The 16,325-nt window shown below is 41.2% G+C and overlaps 1 protein-coding gene across 2 annotated transcripts in view; it reads right to left on the bottom strand.

Annotated features, from left to right (window-relative positions):
- Window positions 1-9,446, bottom strand: part of amer1 (APC membrane recruitment protein 1) — a 35,455-nt gene extending 26,009 nt beyond the window's left edge. For both annotated transcript variants that reach the window (XR_013577358.1, XM_078547437.1), the window contains exon 1: window positions 9,335-9,446. The gene's annotated coding sequence lies outside the window, so the exon portion shown is untranslated. The remainder of the gene's footprint in view (window positions 1-9,334) is intronic.
- Between the last annotated feature and the right edge of the window lie 6,879 nt (window positions 9,447-16,325).

Below are 16,325 nucleotides of genomic sequence, written 5' to 3'. Positions count from 1 at the left end.
CTAAAAGCCTCCAGAAACAATTTACTACTTACTGCAGTGAAATTCCAGTTTCATCGCTCCCTTTTTGGGGCTCCATGATCAGGACCATAAAAGGCGTCAGTAAGAGGGTCCTTACAACATGAATTACCAATATTAAATGACTACAGTGAGATTAATTTACATTAATGATGTAGATCCAGCAATTTATTACATCCAATGAACTTCAACATGGAAAGTCAAGGCAAGATGGCAATTTGTTTTTGGCCTCAGGCACTGTTCTAATGACGCTCAATGGAAGCTTGAGGAACAGCACTTCGTCTCTTGATTAGGCATTTTACAGTCTTCTGAACTCAAGACCCAGTTCAACAATTTCAGATCAAAACCACCGCTCCCATTTTTCCAGACAGTAGCAATAGGTAATGATTCTCTCTTGCCATTTATATGGACCACTGGACCCATCTTTTGTACCTTTACTTAATCTGTTAGCATCTCCTTTTGACTTGCACAATCATCCCTTCTGCCACTTAATATTTCCTGCACTCCATCCTATCAGACCTGCCCATTTGTTCTTTCCTCCCCTCCCCTTTCCTTGCCTCTGTACGTGCTTACAACCTATTACATCTCTAACTTTTCCCAGTTCTGCTGAATGGTCCTCAACCTGAAATATTAACTGTCTCCCCCATAGATGCTGCCTGATTTGCTGAGGATGTGCAGCATTTTCTGTTTTTATTTCAGCTTTCAAACATCTGCTTTTGTATTAGTGGTAATGGTAATTATTAATTATACTGGCTAGAGGGTGTAATTGTAGCATGACAAGTTTACAAAAGGAATTTCTATTCTAATTGTGGACACAAAAATCTATAATGGAAATATAAAAATAAAAGGATTTATGACCTTAAACAAAGGTTGGAATTACAGCTCTGGCCCCAGCCCAATTATTGCATCCTCTCAGCCTGCTTCATCCAAAACTTATACTTGGCTATGACTCTCCAAGTGAAATACCACAGAGGGGGAAGAAAAATCAACCAATGAATATAAAAACTGGGGATTTTTCGTAAGAGGTTAGACACTCCACTCAGTTGGATATTGAAGATACACGTGACAACATTTTAACATATTGTAAATAAAAAACAACACAAAATTATCAATTACTCCAAATTTTGGACTGCACCAGTTGGCAAAACAACCTGCTAGTTCTTTTCCAATCAAAACAGTAGGAAAGTTTCACACACCCATCATACATTTTACTGAAATCCTGATTTAAATATTACAAAATCATTTAATATATTTGCATTGTAACTTCTATCTATTTTCTACGAAGGTGAACTAGTTCCTACCCACTCAATTCAATTACTTAATATACTCGGGAGTTCTTTTAAAAACCTAACTCGATTTCAATCCTTTGGTTCCCATGGTACAACTGCCAGCTGGAGTGCAAGCAGCCCAAAATTACTAACAATTGTGTAAATAAAAACTCAGCAATGTCTGCGTTTGCACCATTAGACAAATACTCTGGATGGGAACAAAATCGATACGTTGGGGGCTTCAGGTTTCCCGACTTTTGCTAGGGTACAGATACACTTGTGACAGAAAATCTTACCCAAGCACCAGCTATTTTTATATGCAAACGCAAGTTATGCAACCTGGAGGGCATCACAGCTGACACCAATCTTGTTCTCATCCAACACACTTAGTGTTACTGGACAACTAGCTAGAGTAGAAACTCTGGCTGATACTTTTCCCTCGTTTGTCTACCAACAGGAATAACATAACCTCCATTATATAGAGCGCCATTTCAAAAAGAGTTGCATTTAAATAGCGCTTTTCATGGCTGCAGGATAGCACCTTATAGTCAATGAAGTATTTATTTTACGTGTAGTTGCTGTTGTAATGTAGGAAAGGCACCAGCCAATTTGCACACAGCCAACTCCCAGGAGCAGTAATGTGATGATGACCAGATCATCTGTTTTAGTGAGTTTGATTGAGCGATAAATTTCTTTGCATTATTTGTTCTTGGGATGTGTGTCTCACTGTCAAAGCCAGTATTTACTGTGCATCCATAAGCGCTCTCGAGAAGGTGGTGGTGAGTGTCTGTGGGTAATTTGGCTTTTTGGTATAGATTTGATACAATCAAGAAATGTTCAAGGCCATTTCAGAGGGTAGTTAAGAGTCAACCACATTGCTGGGCGTTTGGAGTCACACTCAGGCCAGACATAATTAATAAACCTGGAATAAAAAAAATTAACTGAATTTAAATTTCCCTATGCTGGGATTTGAACTTGAGTCTCTGGAGCATTAGTCCAGGCCTCTGGGTTATTTGTCCAGTAACAGTTGTGCCCATTACACAACCATCCCCACTGGACAGTCACTGGGTTTAACCACCACGTCCACTCTAAATAATGCCGTAGAATCTTTTACATCCACCTGAGAGTAGACAGTGTCTCAGTTCAACATGTCATCTGAAAGACTACACCTTAGACAGTGCAGCACCACTTCTGCACTGGTGTAATTTTAGTGTTTTACATAGGTTAAAGGAGGCCACCATGCAGGAGGTAAGAAAGAAAGGTTGGATAGGAAGAGGGGAACTAAATATATAACCAAAAATATGTACTTCTGAAAAGGGAATGAGAAGAAAGGGTGCCAGAGAAGTAGTTTAAAAAAGAAATCCCAAGAGACAGAACATTTTGGCAAAAAGAATTGCCTCTAACAGTGGAAATGATTGACCTATGATAAGCAGTAAAAGGTATGCAGGATATAGATGGGTTCTACAGTTGAAAGAATATGATCAGGCAGATCCAGAGCTACTGAGGTTAGGTCCTGTAAGTCTTGATGACCGACACAGTTTGAGCACTGAGCAGAGATTAACCTAGAACCTACTGCTTAGAACCGATCAGGTGAATTGTTGGGTTTTTGTAAATTAATATAATTAAAAATTGATATTTCAGTTTCCAAAAAGTACAGAAGACACCCATTTAGCTGGTATAGTAATGGAAGTGAAAATGATCAATGTCAGTACAGTGTAAAGGGCGTAAACAATTTGTGTTAACAAACCCTGTATTTCAAGATTATCTGTAGCCAATGAATTGCTTCAAGTCATTTTAGATTATACAAATTAGTCATACTTTGACTAATGATACTGTCAAAATTCAATTCAAAGCAAAACAGGGGTTAATTATTACTTGGCAAATATACAAGCAATAAACACAATTGTAAAATAACCTTTGTACAATGCATTTTTAAAATATAAATGACATGCACATTACCAAACACACTTGGGAGGGCTGGGGGGAGTGTTGGTGGCAATTAACAGGGAAAATAGTATTACAACTCAAGATGTGAAATTTCCATTATTTACAGGCCTAAAGGCAAATAAATAATTAGCAGGAATAAATGCAAACATCGCTGCCCTGAGAAAAATTAAAAATGGTACACTGCCCTCCAACAGCAACCAAGACTCAAATCTTATCTAGAAATGTTTTCACCCTACTGAAGACAGCACAAAACAGCAGAGTGGTTATTTAATAATAACTCCTTGGATCAAAAGTGGATATTTTGAATAAACTTTCTAAATTATAATCTAGCAACTGTCCAGGGACCCAACAGAAAGCAGCCAAAAAAAAATCAATTAAGGATGATTGAGTGGCAGATAATAATTAACATTGAAAAAAAATGGGAGAACACAAGTCTACATCCATATTACATCCCCACAAGTCCCAGCTCCCAATTTTACAACAGTGGTTTTAAGATGACAGAGTGCTATCTGTGGCAGACATATCATTCTCCGGCTGGGGCCAGCACCCAACTAGCGTAAAAATGGTGAGTGCCACTCACTGCTCAATTCAATTTTTTGAGATCAGAGACCTGTCAACAGATGCAAAGCAAGATTTGGCCTCCTTCCCACTGGCCACCAGGGAGATCTGTACCTGTGAACCAGGCAAGAAACAACTGCAAAGATAACATAGTGACAAAGCAAAGTGGAGAAAAGAAAATCTGTACAGGGGAGAAAGGAAACGGAAGATGAGTAAATCAGCTTTGCCAAGAACAGCATTAGTGATTGCCTTATCAAGTTACTCTTTTGCAAAAGGAATGCCGTCGATATATTTTATCATTTCAACGTAAGTTATTTGTGCTCAGAAGTCTTATAAATGTTTGACCACTTATTATTGATTTCTATTTTTAATATTTACTTTGTGTTTATTGATTTGTCTGCAGTTCTTGTATTATTTCAAAGTACTGTCTTACATTCTACAGTTGTTTTGCCATTCTTTCTCCGGTCCAAGTCACATCCTGGCTCAGATACCAGCTGACTGATGAACTTCCAGCTGAAGGATCAAGCACCAGCTCCAAATTAGGAGCAAGACCACCTTGGCTGACACATGTGAGAACTTTTCACAAATATTTCTGTATTAACTATGTCACCTTGAGTTTCTTCCTGAAGCAGCAGTACAGATGGTCAAAGATTCCCACAAGCACTGTTCCAGCTCCAGATTGTTATGGGCTTTATCAAAAGATTCCCCCTCAGGAGGGGGTTGAGGTGGTGCGGGGCGGGGGGGGATGAGGAAGAGATGCAGGGAAGGGAAAGAGGATGGGAGAAAGGGAATATGAGATGGGGAAGTACAATGGGAAAGTCAATGGTGTCTGGTGTTTTGCAATATCAGAGCAGTTTAAATTAGTCTGGTTTGATATTTCATTGTAAACCTCATTATACCAGATGAAAAATATCCCATAAAGGTTATCTTCCTAGATCATCATTTGATTAATTGATTTGGGTGGCTTTCTTGTTCAAAATATTGTATAATTTTTTGCTTTATTTTGTGTCTTTTTAAACAATAAACTTCCCCAATCTAGTCCAGGCCCCATTGCCAACAAGACAGAAGCACTGCACTGCCAAATGTACTCTGACCCCGAGCTCTAGCAGAATTCTGAATGTGAAATACTAGGACCGTTTTCATTCCCATACCAGAACTCCATAAGCCATCACTAAAACCAGGGCCTGCCAGCAATGTAGAACTATAGCAATGCTAATCCCATGGTCTCAGATAGCAATGAAAAACTCCACTGGTCAGAACAAAGCCTGTAAAAAGAGCCACAGATGTCTGACATTGAAACAGTTATCTTTGCCAACCAAAAAAACATGCCAAGCCACCAAAATTTTGTTGATAAGTGTAGGGAGTGCAAGATCCATCTGATGCAATCTTTTATAGGGTGATCTCAGAACAGTGCAGGAACTTTAAAACCACAAACTGATTTTGGTGAACTGTCCACTACTGACAAAAAGCCACAAACAGGATCATCTGCTGCCCTATTTGCATTCCCTTTTTTAAAATTGCAACCTGTTCCAACAAAAAGAGACAGGTAGCAACCTTCATCTTCCTGACTCCCAACTTCCTTTTCTTTCCAGGTATTTGATCACTTCACCAAAATAAACAAATTTCCTTCACAATCCTGAAATGTTCAGTTATGTCATCTTGAAAACCTATCTTGAAACTTGGTTTGTGGAACAGGGATCACTGGTAGCCCATGATGAGAATTACTGTCAGTAATACTATTCTCTTCATCTCTACCATTATCCTATGTAGGCTACCTTCCTACCCTGGCCATGCACAAGTACAGAAAGTTAGTGAGCAAATGGAAAATCTACAAACACCTGAGCCTGTGTATTATACAGACTCACAGAATGTCAACTGACATCTAAGCTAAATCAATGTTTGTCGAGGAGGGGTCTGGGAGTTATGCAGACATTAACACTGCTTGATTTTTTTTAAAAAGAGGAGGTTAAGTGAAGGAACTAAATGCCTGAAAAATTCTTCATGCGAGAACCAGGTCAAATACAATAAGTTGAGAGGGGAGGTGAAAAGTAAAATAAGACTGGCAAGATGAGAAAATGAGAAAAGAATGGTGGTCAACACAAAAGGGGACCCAAAAATCTTCTATTAGCATGTAAATAGTAAGTGGTGGAGTCCTATTAGGGGCAAAGAAGGTGATATATACTTACAGGCACAGACAAGGCTAGAATACTTAGTGTGTACTTTGTATCAGTGTTAACCAGGAAAGAGGAATCTGACAAAATATCAAAAGGAGCAGAGATAGTAGAAGCAATGGATAGGGTGAAAATTGAGAGGGTGGTGGTTCTGAAAAGGCTGGCTATGCTTAGAGTGGATAAGACACCTGGTTCAGATCACTTGTATCCCAGGGTGCTGAAGGAAGTGGGGATAGCAGACAGGCTTGCTATAATCTTTCAATCTTCCCTAGATACTGCAGAGGTGCCAGAGGATTGGAGAGTGGCAAATATCACAACTTCTTTCAAAAAAGGATGTAAGGACAGTCCTAGCAACTACAGGCCAGTTAGTTTAACGTCAAGAGTGGGAAAGAAACAATAATCAGCGTAAAAAAATCAACAGGCACTTGGAGAGGTTTGAGTTAATTAAGGGGAGCCAGTTCAAATTCGTGAAAGGCAAATCGTGCTTGACTAATCTAATTAATTTTTTTGATGAAGTAACAGAAAAGGTTGTGAAGGGAATGCGGTGAATGTTGTCTAAATGGATTTTTAAAAAGCGTTGATAAAGTACCACATAAAAGGCTAGTCAACAAAATTGAGACTTTTGGAATAGGAGGGTCAATGTCCAAGTGGATTAAAAAATATTGACTTAAGGAAATAGCAAGTCATGGTGCACGGTTGTTTCTCAGAATGGAGTATGGTAGGCAGTGGTGTTCCCCAAGGGTCAGTGCTAGGACCATTGTTTTTTTTTGTTATTATGGAGATTACTTGGATCTTGGAATACAGGGTAAAATTTCAAAATTTGCCAATGATACCAAACTTAGAGGAGTGGCAAACAATGAGGACAATACCAACTGACTGCAACATGACACAGGTAGGCTGGCAGAATAGGAAGACAAGGGGCAGATGGAATTTAATATAGAGAAGTGTGAGGTGATGCATTCTGGTAGAAGGGATAGGGAGGAGCAATATAGAATTTCTGGCACAATTTAAGTGTGAAGGAACAGAGGAACTTGGGGATGCATGTGCATCTTTGAAGGTGGGAGGATATATTGAGAGAGTGATTAGCAAAACATATGAGATCTTGGGCTTCATAAATATAGGCACTGAATATAAAAGCAGGGAAGTTAAGCTAGATTTTTATAAAGCTCTGGTTAGACCACATCTAGCATATTGCATCCAATTCTAGGCATCACACTTTAGAAATGATGTGTGGGTTCTTGATGAGGGTGTAGAGGAGAACTATCAGAATGGTTCCAGGGATGGGGAATTTTAGTTACAAGGTTAGGATGGAAAAGCTGAGGTTGTTTTCCTTGGCGCAAAGGAGATTGAGGGGAAATTTGATATGTGTACAAGAATATGACAGGTTTAGATAACGTAGACAAGGGTGGTGGAAGCAGAGACAATCAATGATTTCAAAATAAAACTGGACAGGCGCTTGAAGGAAATAAACTTGCAGGGCTACGGGATCGAGGGGTGGGGGGAGTGGAACTGACTAGATTGCTGCAAAGAGAGCCAGTATGGACCGAATACCCTCCTTCTGTGCCATAAATGACTCTCTGACCTGATAATGGAAGTCCACAATAGACTTAAACTCTGGATGCAGAGAGTTTGATGAGCCAAATGGTGAATTCTCACTCCAAACATCCCATGTTCTTAGCTTACACTTGACAGCAGTGGCATATGCAGATACAAAAATAATGCAACTAAGATGATTTTTTAAAGTTTCAAAAACTTTTGTGACAGAATATTTTTAGTGTTGAATTGCTCAGACTTACTTGCTGGGGGGTAATGGGTTGGTCAGAAGTTGTTAGAAGAGGAATTCTATTGCTATGGTAACAGCAATGGAATGTATGAACTTATTTTGCCTTAACCATTGCATTGATCAATACATTTACAAGCAAGTCATCTTAAATCCTGAAGGGCTGCCTAAGATGACGACATTTACTGTGCTCTAGGCATCGTTTGACAATTGATAATATTATTAGTACTCTGTAATAGTATAACAATTTACCAATGGCTGGCTACGTTTGTGATTTAATCAACAAAGCATGGAGATTTTTTTTCTGCTATTTATTCCCCTCTCCCCCCAGTTGCACTAAGTCTTACTGGACAATGGATCTACTGGCACCAGAAGCCTTTTTGGATGTTATCAATACCTCATACATGATAATTCTTCATGCACAGTGCGGCTGGGCTATATGACAGCGTAAGTTCAAGCCTGGCAATCTTCAGAGATGAAAATCCTGGCTGATTTATCTCCTCCCTAGCCCAGGAACTTTGAAATAGTGGCCCCACTTCAGATCAGTTTGCCTAGCATAGAATCTAAGAATCAGTCCAGATATTCATAACCATTCCAGCCTCATCAGAGCCAAACCACCTTTGTACCAGCCATCTGTTCTATTTTTACTTTGATATTTGTGCGAGTCTTTAAGTATCTTCCTTAACAAGTTTGAACAGTTACCACTTACGCAGACAAGAATCAAATGAGCAGATTACCTCATTATCCTTTTAGCATTCCATTTTTTAAAACAATACTCTCATAACTCTACTGCACGTCAGCCCCAGTGATCAGCACGCACTTGTGCTGTCCAGCCTCAAAGAATAATTAAAACACAAATGTTCTGAGGATTGCAATTGCACTGCCCTTTATTATCTTTAGTCAAAATGACATGACTTCTACTATGTTCAATACAATTAACTACTGTATTATAAACAGAGCAGGCATCTGGCTATGAGATTAGGGCCAAGATTCAACTGTTATGATTTTGTTCGAACTAAACACATCTAGCAACACCAGGAATTCATCAGCATCCCACAATCAAAGGTTCAGGATGCTACCCTTAATCCACAGATATTAAGTAGCCTGGCACTTCCCCAAGGAATGACAACGTTGTTACTGAGTTTATTATTTGGCATGTCGCTACCAAAACTACCAATAACTTACCCTCAGCTAAAATTACTCCCTCCAAACATGATCTCCAATGGTACTATTGGATATTTGAAGCAACGCAAGTGTAATAATTGCACACATTTGGCTAAAATCGTGGGAGAATCAACATTGAGCGACTCAGCCTGACAGTAAGGGGGGGGGGGACTAGTGGAAACTTTTGTTGGAGTTGCCGAGGTGATGGTGTCAGCGCTGCCGGTGGTAGGTGCTGAATGGGTCAGTCTGCATGGAAACCCCATTCTGTCCTGCTCCCAGAGCCGGGGCTCCAGCACTCAGCCATTCCCCGGCTCCAGGCCTTGTCCAAGCCCAGCTCCAGCTGCTGAGAGCCCTGCTTTACGTTTAACCCAGAGCGGCGGTTCACTCTCACCAGCCCCAGCTCCACTCCACTCTCTCTCTCTCTCACTCACCTCCTGCCTCTGACTGCAGCCGCTCCCGCACCCAGTCCCGGAGCCGCTTCCAGCCATTCGGCCTGAGTCAGGCCCCACTCCGCGCCGTCGCCACGCCCAACCCGTGATGGACAGACACCAGATCCAATCAGCACCGGCTCCCGCCCGCCAATCAAGGAGCCAGGGGGCGGGACTTCCGTCAGCGACAGCCAGAACAGAGAGTCATAAGAGTTATACAGCGCAGAAACAGGCCCTTCGGCCCATCGTGTCCGTGCCGGCCATCAAGCACCTATCTATATGGAGTTTCAAGTGCTCATCTAAATACTTCTTAAATGTTGTGAGGGTTCCTGCCTCTACCACCCCCTCGGACAGTGTGTTCCAGTTTCCAGCCACCCTCTGGGTGAAAAAACATTTCCTCAAATCCCCCCTAAACCTTCTGCCCCTTGCCTTAAATCTATGCCTACTGGTTATTGACACCTCCGCGAAGGGGAAAAGTTTCTTCCTATCTACCCTACCTATGCCCCTTATAATTTTGTATACCTCTATCAGGTCCCCCCTCAGCCTTCTCTGCTCTAAGGAAAACAACCCTAGCCTATCCAGTCTCTCTTCATAGCTGAAACGCTCCAGCCCAGGCAACATCCTGATGAATCTCCTCTGCACCCTCTCCAGTGCAATCACATCCTTCCTATAGTGTGGTGACCAGAACTGCACACAGTATTCCAACTGTGACCTAACTAGCATTTTATACAGCTTCGACATAACCTCCCTGCTCTTATATTTTCTTCAGAGATAGTCAATACCAAGGGGCAGAGTTATAGAGAGGACTGAGGCAGAGGCAATACAGAGAAGTCAAACAAGGGACAATATAGACAGGACAATAGCGAGAACTGAGACTGGGTTGGGGCAATAACAGAGAGCTGGCTCAAAGAAGGGCAGGACTGTACTAAATATTCCTAAGGAAGGAAAGGAGGAGGGGTGGTAGTATTGATTAAGGTGAACAGTGCAGTGCTGGAGAGAGAGATGTTCTTGAGGGATCATGGGCAGGATTTGTTTGGCTAGAGCTAAAGAGCAAAGAGGTGCAATTACATTGTTCGGTGTAGTCTATAGGCCACCAACTAGTAGGAAAGGTGCAGAGGAACAACTTTTCAAGGAAATTACAGAGAAGTGCATGAATTAAAGATTAGTTGTAATAGGTGACTTTAATTATCCAAATGTAGACTGGGATAGTAGTAGTGTAAAGGGAAGAAAGGGACAAGAGTTCCTCAAGTGTGCTCAGGAGCATTTTCTACAATGCTATATTTCCAGTCCAATGAGAAAGGAGGCACTGCTGGGGTTAGTTCTTGGAAATGAGATGGGCCAAATAAACCGAGTGTCAGTAGGGGAATATTTAGGAAACAGTAATCATTGCATCAAAGTTTAGGCTGGCTATGGAAACGGACAAGGACAATTCAGAGCAAGAATAATTAACTGAGGAAAAGCCAACTTCAATGGGATAAGAATGGATCAGGCCCACATAAATTGGAATGAAAGGTTGGCACGCAAACTGTAACTGAAAATGGTCTGCCTTTAATGAAGACAGAGTTCGAATATAGTCAAGGTATATTCCCATGAAGAGGAAATGTAGGGCAAACAATCCAGAGTTCACTGGGTGACAAAACAGATAGTGATTAAGATGAAGCAGAAAAAGTGTGTTTATCACGTATTTTAGGTGGATAATGCAATTAAGAACCAGGTCGAATGTAAAAGGTTTAATGGGCAATTGAAAAAACAAATAAGAGAAGCAAAGAACGAGTATGAGAAAAGACTAGCAGCTAACAAAATATTGAATCCAAAAGTCACATAAGTAGTAAAAGAGTGGTAGGAGGAGGAGTGGGGCCTATTAGGGACCAAAAGGGGATTTAAAAATGGAGGCAGTGGGGAATGGCTGAGGTATTAAATTAATGCTTTGCATCTATCTTTACCAAGGAAAAAGGTGCTGCACACGTCATGGAGAAAGAGGAGGTCACTGAGACACTTGAAAAGTTTAAAATTGATAAGGAGGAGTTATTGGATAGGCCGTCTGTACTTAAAGCTGATAAGGCACCAGAGCTGGATGAGATGCATTCAAGGATACTGCGGGAAGTGAGACTACAAATTGCAGAGGCAATGGCCATACTTTTTTAGTCTTCATTAGACTCAGGGATTGTACCAGAGGACTGAAGCATTGTAAATGTTGCACCATTGTTCAAAAATGGTATGTATATATATACCATCCATGCTACTTTATGGGCAGGATATTGGGGTTGGCAAGCAGAGGGAGGGGCCCAATCGCCGACGCATAAAATGACGTGGGATGACATCGGGCGGAACTCCCGACATCATCCTGCATCATTTCAATTTTCAGGTCGGCGGGGGCTCAGCCAAATCAGCTGTGTGCCCGCTGATCTGTCAACGGCCAATTGAGACCATTTAAAAAGTAATTAAACTAGTTAATGGACCTGCCCGTCCAACCTTAAGGTTAGCGGGCAGGCCGGGAGCCCTGGCAGGCTTCAGAAAAAGCATGAAAACTCATCCATGGGCAGGATGAGGTTTCATGTAGGTTTTTTAAAATTTAATAAAAGCTTAATTAAAAGTGATGGACATGTCCCAACTCATGTGTCACATGAGGGGACATGTCAAGGAAATTTAATTTCTCTACATGTACCATTTTTAACTTTTGCACCGATCTCCCTGAGGCAGCATTTAGCCTCAGGGAGATGAGTGTGCTCTTTCACGCGCATGCTCGAAAGGGCACACTCCCAGCTTAGGGAATCCCCACCCCCCGGCCGCACGGAGAGCGCATAGCACTTCCTGGCAGACATCATTCAGGGCGGGCCTTAATTGGCCCGCCCACGTAAAATGGCGGCACGCCCCTGATCGCACCCGATGTCCCGCATGTGCCCACTCCTGAACTTCCCCCCCAGAAGAGGGGAAAATTCTTCCCTTTTTTATTTAAATGGACAAATGACAGGATTGATAAAATGGCTGCCACTGACCACATGATGGTAGTTCTAGAAGTTTCTGAGCAGTTTAAAAATGGACAAGGCTAACACATCACACCCCTGGAATATAACATTCCTTGCATTCTATAAACATTCCAGCTAAGCCAACACAAAGGATAGTAGACAAGACGTCTGCACCAGCCTGATATGGACAAAGGCAGAGCTATTTGTGACTCCTCATCTCCAACATTGTGCTAATGGTTCTACAGTTACCTGCTCAAAACACAATGGATTTAACCAAGGACCTCATTAGCTGAATAGCTCGATCTGAAACCACCCTGTCACATGACCAAGACTTGAGCTGTTTGAATTGTTTTAATTAAACAGCTTTTGGGTTTTATCTTTAGTTACTTTTTAGCCTCAGAAGAGATAACAGGGTTCCAGGCCATAACATCCTGCCTCTCTCTACTATTTACCACTTAACAGGTAGCAACAAAGATCTTTGCCCATGGTTCAAGTTGCCTGGTCCTCACCTACTCTGGGTTCTACTGGAATGAACTTCTGTATGTGTGCCTAGAAGACTAATTCATGGCTATGTGCCTTCTTCCATTGTGGAAATCATCGCTTCCGGAAAAGCGGATCACCCTGCAACAGTTTCAGCCTACTAGCCACTGAATGAATGCACCATTGGACTTTTTGATTCTGAACTCAGGTAAAACCATAATTCTTATTTTTATCGTGGTCTTTGCCCTGAACCCCTTTCTTTCCCTTATCCCTCTTTAATTGTATGAATGCAAAAAGGGGCGGACATTGCGAAACACCTTCCCAAATTTTGTGTATGTAAAATGAACAACCCTCTTATTTTACCTTACCCCGAGTTTGCTGTAGGATTATTAATAGAGGACTGGACCCCTCCAAAACTGAAAGGTTAGGGAAAATGCCACCACTTATAAAGAGGGAAATCAAAAGTCAAAAACATCTTTCTGTTTATGGACAGGTGGTGAGAGTATAAATTAGGGCTGTTTTACATTAAACCCCCTCCTGTCCATAACACCAGCAACTACAAGACAGTCAGTTGAACCTCTGTGGTGGGGAAGCTTTTAGAAACGATAATTTGGAACAAAGTTAATAGCTACTTGGGCAAATGCAGGTCAATTAAGGAAAACCAACATGGATTTGTTATGGGTAAATCATGTTTAACTAACTTGCTTGAGTTTTTTGATGAGGTATCAGAAAAGGTTTATTAGGGTAATGCCATTGTTGCTGTTTACATGGACTTCCAGAAGGCATTTGATAAAGTGACGTAAAACAAACCTGTGAGCAAAGTTATAACTCTTGGAATAAAAAGGACAGTAGCAACATGGGTACAACATTGGCTGAGTGACAGGAAACAAAGAGTAGTGGGTTTTTTGGACTGGAGAAAGGTTTATAGTGGAATTCCCCTAGGATTGGTGTTAGGACCCCTGCTCTTCCTGATTTGTGTCAATGACCTAGATCTTGGTGTACAGGGCACAATTTCAAAATTTATGGATGATACAAAACTTGAAAGTATTGTGAACTGTGAGGAGGATAATGTAGCACTTAAAAGGACATAGACAAGTTGGTGGAATGGGTGGAAAAGTGGCAGATGAAATTTAGTGCAAAAAAGTGTGAAGCTATTCATTTTGGGGAGACAGTGGTATTGTGGTGATGTCAGTGGAGTAGTAATCCAGAGACCTAGGCTAATGCTCAGGAGACATGGGTTCAAATCCCATCACAGCAGCTGATGAAATTTAAATTCAATTAATTAGTAAATCTGGAATATAAAGTTAGCCTCAGTTATCAAAACAAAAAGCTATGCGGATGCTGGAAATCCAAAACAAAAACAGAACTACCTGGAAAAACTCAGCAGGTCTGGCAGCATCGGTGGAAATCCTCCATCCTCCAGTGAAGCCCAACGCAAACTGGAGGAACAGCACCTCATCTTCCGACTAGGCACTTTACAGCCTTCCGGGCTGAATATTGAATTCAACAACTTTAGATCTTAAACTCCCTCCCCCCATCCCCACCCCGTTTCTTCCCCCTCCCTTTTTTTTTTCAATAATGTATATAGATTCTTCTTTTCCCACCTATTTCCATTATTTTTAAATCTACAACTAATACCTTGCCAGTCTTTCCACCCCACCCCCACTAGAGCTGTTCCTTGAGTGTCCTGCCATCCATTCTTAATTAGCACTTTTCTTAGATAATATCACCACCTTCAACACCTCTTTGACCCTTTTGTCTGTGACATCTTTTGATTATCTGCTCCTATCACTGTTTGCTTGTCCCCACAACCACCCCACCCTCAACTTCTCTCCCCCCGCCCCCCACCTTAAACCAGCTTATATTTCACCCCTCTCCTAACTATACTTCAGTTCTGTTGAAGGGTCATGTTGGACTCGAAACGTCAACTCTTTTCTTCTCCACCGATGCTGCCAGACCTGCTGAGTTTTTCCAGGTAATTCTGTTTTTGAAATCATTGTCAACTGTTGTAAAAACCAAATATGGTTCACTAATGTCCGTTAGGAAAGGAAACCTGCTGTGCTTACCTGGTCTGGCCTACATGTGACTCCAGACCCACAGCAATGTGGTTGACTCTGAGCTGCCCTATGAAATGGCCCAGCAAGCCACTCAGTTCAAAGGTATTTAGGAATGGGCAACAAATGCTGACTTTTTCAGTGATGCCCACATGCCCTGAAAGAATAAAAAGAAATTTTGGTAGGAAGGACACAGAGCGACAATATTAAATAAAGGGCAGAATTCTAAAGGGGCTGCAGGAGGAGAGGGGCCTGGGTGTATATATGCATAAATCATTGAAGGTGGCAGGACAGTTGAAAGAACGGTTAATAAAGCATACAGCATCCTGGGCTATCGGTAAATGGAATGGATTCACTTTGAAACTTGTTTTTCATGTAAAGATAAAATGATAAGAAAAATAATAATTGGTGCCAGGGCTTAGACTTCAAAGTTCTCTGCTTGTTAAAAAGGAGTTGTTTGAAGGCTGGAGATATTCTTTCCTTACTAGGGAGGGCAGCTGAGGCCAAGACATGGGACTGATTTAACGAAACGTTAGATGAAAAGGAAAGAAGGTCAGCTTGAAATTCTGGAAGGGTAAGATTAAATGGGCCAAAGAACCTTCTTCATCAGAACCTATCTAAAGATTATTCTCATTTTTTCACTCCCTTTCCTACATAAAAACATAAGAAATAGGAGCAGGAGTGGGCCATTTAGCCACTCAAGACTGCTTCACCATCCAATAAGATTGTGATTTATCCTTTACCTCAACTGTACCTTCCTGCACTCTTCCTTCATTCTCTTAATAATTCAGAATCTTTTGCTATGTACACCTCCAGGGGACCAGACAGCCCTCGAGTAGCAGCGGCCATTCTTCATATCTGAATCAGTATTAATGCAGGATTCTGTTATTTAGTTTCGCCTCTCTTATCAATTCTTTTCTTTCACTGTCATATCAATTATTTGAGAGAATATATAAAATCCGGTCACTCCCTAAAGTTTACATTCCTCTAGAATCTCTTTGCTTTGGTAAATCTTGCTGTCTAACAGCTCAAAACTAACTACTTTGTCAGGTTAGTTTTAGTATTCCAGCCTAATCCATTTCCTGATGACAATTTAATGAAACTGTATTACATTCCTTATGAACATTAAACTTCAATTCAACCTTTTATGGTTTAGGTTTACATTAATTAAATGAGACTCCAACAATATATAATACATGATTTACATAATCTCATAGAGATTATTTGCATGATAATTACCATTTTACATAAAGATGAATGCTATTACTAGAGTGGTAACATCATCAGCTGTTAGAAGGACCCCTAGTGGTGTGTTATAGTGTCTGAAGAAAATAACTGCTTGGAAATCATTGTAAAGATTTTTGTGTCGCTCCCTCCCAAAAAGGATGACTCTGTGACATTGGACAGAATTTCCCCCTGGTCGGGGGGGTGGGGGGGGAAGTTCAGGAGCGGGCGCGTGCAGGCTATCGGGGGTGCGCCGCCATTTTACGTGGG

Source organism: Cetorhinus maximus, chromosome 8 (genome assembly GCF_964194155.1).
Source record: "Cetorhinus maximus chromosome 8, sCetMax3.hap1.1, whole genome shotgun sequence".
NCBI classification, from domain to species: Eukaryota; Metazoa; Chordata; class Chondrichthyes; order Lamniformes; family Cetorhinidae; genus Cetorhinus; species Cetorhinus maximus.
The sequence above is the reverse complement of the archived record's forward strand: the minus strand, read 5'-3'. Positions and strand labels throughout refer to the sequence as shown.